The sequence below is a fragment of the Neomonachus schauinslandi genome, unplaced genomic scaffold (assembly GCF_002201575.2).
Source record: "Neomonachus schauinslandi unplaced genomic scaffold, ASM220157v2 HiC_scaffold_1115, whole genome shotgun sequence".
NCBI classification, from domain to species: Eukaryota; Metazoa; Chordata; class Mammalia; order Carnivora; family Phocidae; genus Neomonachus; species Neomonachus schauinslandi.
In genome coordinates this window covers 1-7,038 of record NW_025409805.1, presented here as the reverse complement: position 1 = coordinate 7,038, position 7,038 = coordinate 1, and the positions used below count along the sequence as shown (strand labels likewise).

The following is a 7,038-nucleotide window of genomic DNA, read 5'->3' as shown; positions in this document are numbered from 1 at the left end:
GATATAAAATGGTGCTGTCCAATATGGTATCCATAAGGCATGTGCGGCTTTTAAGCACTTGAAATGTGGCTAGTATAATTGAGGAAATGGATTTTTTATTTTATTATAATTAATTTGAATTTGAATTTAAGAACTAATACTCAGTTCAGTTGTTGGAAAACTTTTAAGAATGTTTAGAACAACTTGAGTATGTGTATCTATATTTTCAAGTAAAATATGAATCAAATATTTTTGATGAAAATTTAACATCTAATTTGATATGTGTTGTGTGAGTAAAATACACAACAGATTTTTAAGACTCACTGTGGAAAAAAATGGAAACTCAATAATTTTTCATGTTGATTACATGTTGAAATGACAATCTTTTCAGTGTATTTGGCAAAATAAAATATGTTAACAAAAGTAATTGCACCTTTTTTAAAACTTTTTAAATGTGGCTCCTAGAAACTTGAAAATTTCCTTTGTGGTTTGCATTACACTTCTATTTGTTGGCACTATTATAAAAGGATAAGGGCAAATAATGGTTAAAATGTGAGATCAGTTAATAGATTCTAAATGGCATAAAAAGATAAAGGCGAACAGCTATGGGAAGTGATCTGGAAAGGAACTAATATTTATGAGTGCTATGTAACTATGTATTTGCTAAGTGCTTCATTTGTCTTCACCAGAGGTCTTTGATGACGAGACTATCATCTCCATTTTTCAGATGAAGTGAAGCTCCGTGAAGTTCACTGCTTTCCTGCCAGGTCACACAGCTGACAGCTGGAGAACTGGATCGAAAATCTGCGGACCACACTCTGTGCAGAGCCTCTGAGCTCCTGGAGGCTCAGCAGGTGCAGGCCTCCTGCAAGCTCTGAAGGTGGAGTGTTGTCAGGGTGCCCCAGATTTGTTTTCATCAGGTATGGCAAGACACACAGACATGGGAATGACTGTCGTGAAAGAAGAATTTCATCCTACAGTCCCTAAAGCCGGAAGGCAGGGCCACATGGGGAAGCGCCAGGGATGGCCAGGAGGCAGAGGGAAGGAGGAGAAATGGTGGATGAGAGCCTGTTGTGGTTCCTGGGGGAAGGAGCGCATGAAGTAGTATAAGCGGAGTGAAGATTGGCTACTTTGAATGATCTCAGTAGGTTCTGTGGTACAGAGGCTGTCCCTAGTTGTCTGCTACCTGGTCCTGGGGCAGGTAGGGCCCAGGGACAGTGACCCGGCATGTCAGAGCCCGATAAAGGAGCTGCTTGGGCTCTGGATTGGTTGATTTCCTTATGAAGGGCACTCTCCCAGTTGTTTGTCCTCTCTTGGAATTAGCTCCACCCTGGGAGGGGCAACCCCCTTAGTGTTAGGAAGCCTCAGATGTCAAAGCATCATCAAACACAGAAACTGGAACACGTGGTTATTACACTGAGGCTCCAGGAATGAGCCCTTGAGGACGTGGGTGTGCGCTGAGAGCTGGGCCTTACCCGCTCCGGGTGGCTGGGAGAGTTTTAGCCACCAGTGTCCCTGGAGGCCAAGTAGCAGGGAGGCTGGGATGGGGGTGGGGGAGGCGTGAGGCTAACAGAGCAGGGGCACCTTTCCCTACACAATGGGCTTCAGCCTGTCCGCAAACCACCTGCCCGTTTGTTTTGTATCTGCTTTCATTCAGTGATGTTTATAACATCCTGAATTCTCAGTTTAAGTGCAGTTTCAGTACTGTAGATTGTTTTTAGGTAATCACCAATAGTCTGATAGGAATTCACGTTCTGTAACAATACTAGAATAAGATCTCATTTTAAAAATTATTTTCTCATTTATTGTTCTTTAGCTACACATCATGAAGAGCTACAGAAATTGGTGGACACTGTGCTGTCAATTAAGCATAAGGTAATTTTTTTCCCTAAGTCACTTGAAATACATGTTATGTTTAATCTCAGAGTGGAGACACTCACAAGGCATGTTGCGAGTTGTAGAAGAGCACTTGCCACTTCATATGCGTGTTTTGAGAGCCCCCGGCCCTGGGACACCTTGCAGGGGACAGAAGTGGTTCTGTGGGTGCGCGCTGACCGCTTTGGTTTTGCTGCCCTGCCCTAGCACTCGGGGACTCGGGAACCCAGGAACCCAGGAACCCAGTGCTGTCCCCTCCTCTGCTCCTTCTGAGTCCCTGTGGAAACACCCAGAGCAGCTCTGTTGACTCAACCTCCCATCCCACGGGCAGGGAGCAGAGAAGCGTTTGACAGAAACGTGGCTTGGCCTGTAAAGAACAATGACCTGTATCCTTCAGAATGGATACCTTTGTCCAGGCCCCAGGACTAACTGTCCATGATTCAGAATCCCGAAGGGGCTTTTCCCTGGAGGTCCGCATCTTCTCTCTCTCTCTCTCTCTCCACCTCTCTCTCCCTCTCCTCCCCACCTTGGTCTCTCTCCCCACCGCCTCTTTCCCTCTCTCTCCCTGTCTGTCTCCCTCTTTTCCCTTCCTTCTCTTCTGTCTCCCTTTTTAGTCCAGGAGCCTGGCTCCCCCAAATTTGCATTGTGTTTTAGAAAGGAGGATTCTGTTGGTTTCTCTTGAAAGAGAGAAGTCTCCTTGTTCATGCACCAGCTACTGCCTGATGCCTCCCAAAGAGTTCAGAGGAGACCACCTGCAGTAAACTCACTAGAATGGAGGGAGGAAGTGGTTTGTGCCGTGTTCCTGTGGAGGACTATCAGAACTACACTGTTGTCAATTATATCTCAGTTTAAAAAAAAAAATCAGTTATGTCTCAATTTTAAAAAAGAGAACCTTGCACAGTTTATTATATATAGGAACAAAGCATGGGCTTGACTCTGTCCTAAGGCACCGGAGTTACCTGCAATTCCTCTAGACCAATGCTAGTCCCCAGCATCCCCAGGAATCAATGCCTTGTCATCTAATTCCTGAGTGGTTTTCAGCACCGAATGATAGTTTGGGTAACCTCTTCTCTTGGCCAGGACATCCTTGTGGAATTTGGGTCATTTGATCCTTCCTGCCTGATGCCTGCCTGCCCAGATTACTGGACCTACTCAGGGTCCCTGACTACCCCGCCACTCCAAGTCCGTTGCCTGGATCATTAAGAAGCAGCCCATAGAGGTTGATCATGATCAGGTATGTTCTTTCCACATTTCTGTCTGAGGAAATGCTAGCCTGCCCATTTAAAACAAGGCTAGGCTCCAACTTTGGCATCAGTTTTTAGTATCTCATAATGCTTACACATTTTTATTAAGACATCTTATCTCAGTTTGGACATGAATTTGGAGATATGTCAAGTTAACCAGAGACAGGAGTTAAAACATAGAAGAACATAAGCTTTTAGCTTTCATTTTTGACAGTAACATGTATTTTATATGTTATTATATGCATTGTGTAGAACCGCTATAAAAATTAGGATCTTTAAATGGAAAAAAATGAAGGCTGGAAGTGGATGTGTTCAAACTGGTTTGATATTTATTTATTATTGAAGTACAGTTGACACACAATGTTACATTAGTTTCAGGTGTGCAACATGGTGATTTGACAACCGCATATGTTATGCTGTGCTCACCCCAAGTGTAGCTCCCATCTGTTACCATACAAGTCTGTTACAATCCCATTGACTGTTTTTCCCTGTGCTTTTTACCTTTCATCCCCGTGACTTACTAATTTCAGTACTGGAAGCCTGTACCTCCCACTCTCCTTCACCCATTTTTCTCATCCCCCCCATTCCCCTCCCCTTTGGCAACTATCATACAGAGTTCTCTGTATTTATGCAAAAATCTTTAATTTTCTTAAGAGAAACTTACTGTGGAATTTCAAGGTAAAGACAGAGCCTAACAATGTCTATAGAGAAATTTTATTCTAAGTCAAAAGTTTTGACTTGGTATTTGTTTTTCAATTAGAAACGAAAGTTTAAGTGGTGGTTACTATGTCAACACACAAAATGTTGTTTAATTCATAAATGAACTAAACTGTAATAATTGCTTTTACTTGTTTGTTTTGGAATTTTATTGACTAAAAGATTTTTACAAGAACAAAAGCTTCTAAATTCTTTTTTATGAAGCCAAGATAACAGTGAAAGCAAAACCCACCAAAGATTGAACACCCACCAAAGTAAACACTAAGTCCCAAAAGTAGTATCTCTCAAGAATATTTAGAAAATATTCCACCCCCTAAAAAGTAAACACTAAGCCCCAAAAGTAATATCTTCAAGAATATTTAGAAAAAAGGAAAGCTGGGGCGCGTGGGTGGCTCAGTCAGTTAAGCGTCTGCCTTCGGCTTAAGTCATGATCTCAGGGTCCTGGGATCGAGCCCCGCATTGGGCTCCCTGCTCAGCGGGAAGCCTGTTTCTCCCTCTCCCACTCCCCCTTCTTGTGTTTCTGCTCTCGCTAACTCTGTCAAATAAATAAATAAAAATTTAAAAAAAAAAAAAAGGAAAGCTAAATAAAATACTAGAATCTACCAATACATCACATAGGATTTTTTCTAGTAGGATTTGTCCATGTAGAATTTTTGCTAGTAATGTAAGAATCGTTCAATATTAGGAATGATATAGTTACAATTAATAGGCTTCATCCCATCAGCAAAGCTAAAGGGAAAACTAATGTTTTCATTTTCATAAATTCCTAAAATATATTTGACAAAATTCATAATGTATTTTTTAAAGATTTTATTTATTTATTTGACAGAGAGAGAGCACAGCAGGGGGAGCGGCAGACAGAGGGAGAGGGAGAAGCAGGTTCCCCGCTGAGCAGAGAGCCCAACATGGGGCTCGATCCCAGGACCCCTGGGATCATGACCTGAGCCGAAGGCAGATGCTTAACTGACTGAGCCACCCAGGCACCCCATTTTTGTAAAATTTTTTAATAGAATAAATGAAATGAGAATTCCCTGAGTTGATAAAGTAGACTGACCAATCTCGGCTCAGCAGTAAAGAGTATGACTAGTATGGAAAGGATATCTACTAACTGCACTGTAATTAGCATATTAAATTTTAAATTGACTAAATTCTGGTAGCAGTCAATAAAGTTAGACAAAAAAAGATAAAGGAAATGAGAGAAACATTAGTGGAGTACCATACTAATTTATAGACATCAATTCCTTTGACATATGTAAATCACAAGATAGAATGGAAGAAAGAACCCTACAATGGAAACTAATAAACTAAAATACCTTGGAATGAACTTAAAATGTTAAAAAGGAAACTGTCAGATATTCCTAAGGGACACAAAACACTATTTGAAATAAAATTCATACCATGGTATTGAATAGAAAGGTATCCTAAAGACACCTTTGATGTCAATTTTTAAGTTGTAATTTTCCATGAGTTGTTTATTCTCCATAAATTTTCTCTGGTCCCAATAAATAAATCAATAGTTACATTGTGGGGGCTGTCCTGTGTATTGTAGGATGTTTAGCAGCATCCCTGGCCTCTACCCACTGGTTGTCAGTAGCCCCCCAACGACTGACAACCAAAACTGTATCCATACAATCTCTGATGTCTGGTGCAAGCTCACCCCTGCTCGAGCACCAACTAATGTGTGCTAATCTCTAATATCAGCTAAAACGTGAAATCCTTTACCACCTAATGTGTGAAAAGAAACATCGTCAATGGGAAATCGCTTTTAATTAATCAACATGTTGGTTTACCAGTAAAAGCATAGGGGTGATCTACTTATTACTGCCTATAGGTCACCAGCAGAAGACTGTTCTGGAGGATTCTTTACCTACAAACCAGAATAACACCCACTCAGTTATGCTGCAGATGTGGGAAATTCTGTAGACATTTGAAAGAAAAATACATTATGGAAATCAGTACACAGTGGCATGAGACTGTCCAATCTCATGCTATGATCACCTGAAGAGAGATGTTAGGTATGTATGAAGAGTTTTTTCTACCATGAAAAATGTCTTAAGAAGAAATTTCTATCATAGGAGCTTCTCTTTTAAAAATCATCTACCTGGAGATCATTCCTTAATGAATTGGCCAAAAAAAAAAAAATTAGTTGTGAGTGGAGAATGTCAGGGGTCTCCTTGCCCTGCACCCACCGGTTAACCACACCCCCTCATCCTGAAACATTGGGTATCTCTCCGACTTCAGAAAACTTCTGGTGCTCATAGTGATCTGAAGAGGCACCTGCACCCCAATGTTTATAGGAGCAATGTCCACAATAGCCAAAATATGGAAAGAACCTGGGTGTCCAACAGATGAATGGATAAGGAAGACATGGTGTGTGTGTGTGTGTGTGTATAAAATGGAATATTACTCAGCCATCAAAAAATGAAATCTTACCACTTGGCAAGGATGTGGATGGAACTAGAGGATATTATGCTAAGAAAAATAAGTCAATCAGAGAAAGACAATTACGATTTCACAAATGTGGAATTTAAGGAACAAAACAGGATCATAGGGGAAGGGAAGGAAAAATAAAATAAGATGACATCAGAGAGGGAGACAGATAATAAGAGACTTTTAACTTATAGGAAACAAACAAGGTTGCTGGAGGGGAGGTTGGTGGGGGGATGGGCTAACTGGGTGATGGGCATAAGTTGTAATGAACACTGGGTGTTATGTGCAACTGATGAATCACTAAACTCTACCTCTGAAACTAATAAAAAAAAAAAAAACCTTCTGGTGCTTCTTCATTAAGTTATATTGAGTATCATCACCATTGGGCTGTCCACCTCTCAGATCTGGATGGAATCTGTTGCCTGCTCTAGTCTCATCATTGGCTTCTACTTTCTCTCTCTCATCCCATCACTGGGGACAGCCCAATAGGTGCATTTCTGCGTGGGCTTTTGAGGGAAATTTTCACCAAGAGATTGATTCAAAGAAATTAAACAGACCTTAAACCTAAACACTATAATCAGTTACCCAGCAGCCTTTAAATAGTGTTTTGGAAGTCAGATGTTATCAACTGTTAATGCAAAACATGACTCACTCTACTCCGACATTACCAGCAGAAACGAAAAACAGAAATAGCATTTGTGTTCACAGAAAACACATTCTAGGAATGGAAGGAGACTGAAAATTAAAGGAGAGTCCACATAACTCAACGTTGTCAGGGCTAAAACATAAATCA

At 40.9% G+C, this 7,038-nt stretch overlaps 1 long non-coding RNA gene across 1 annotated transcript; it reads left to right on the top strand.

Annotated features, from left to right (window-relative positions):
• The first annotated feature begins 808 nt into the window (after positions 1-808).
• LOC123323811 lies at positions 809-3,127 on the top strand. The gene is made up of 3 exons (XR_006539540.1): positions 809-859; positions 1,796-1,854; positions 2,935-3,127. It is a non-coding gene; the product is annotated as an uncharacterized LOC123323811 (long non-coding RNA).
• The last annotated feature ends 3,911 nt before the right edge of the window (positions 3,128-7,038 follow it).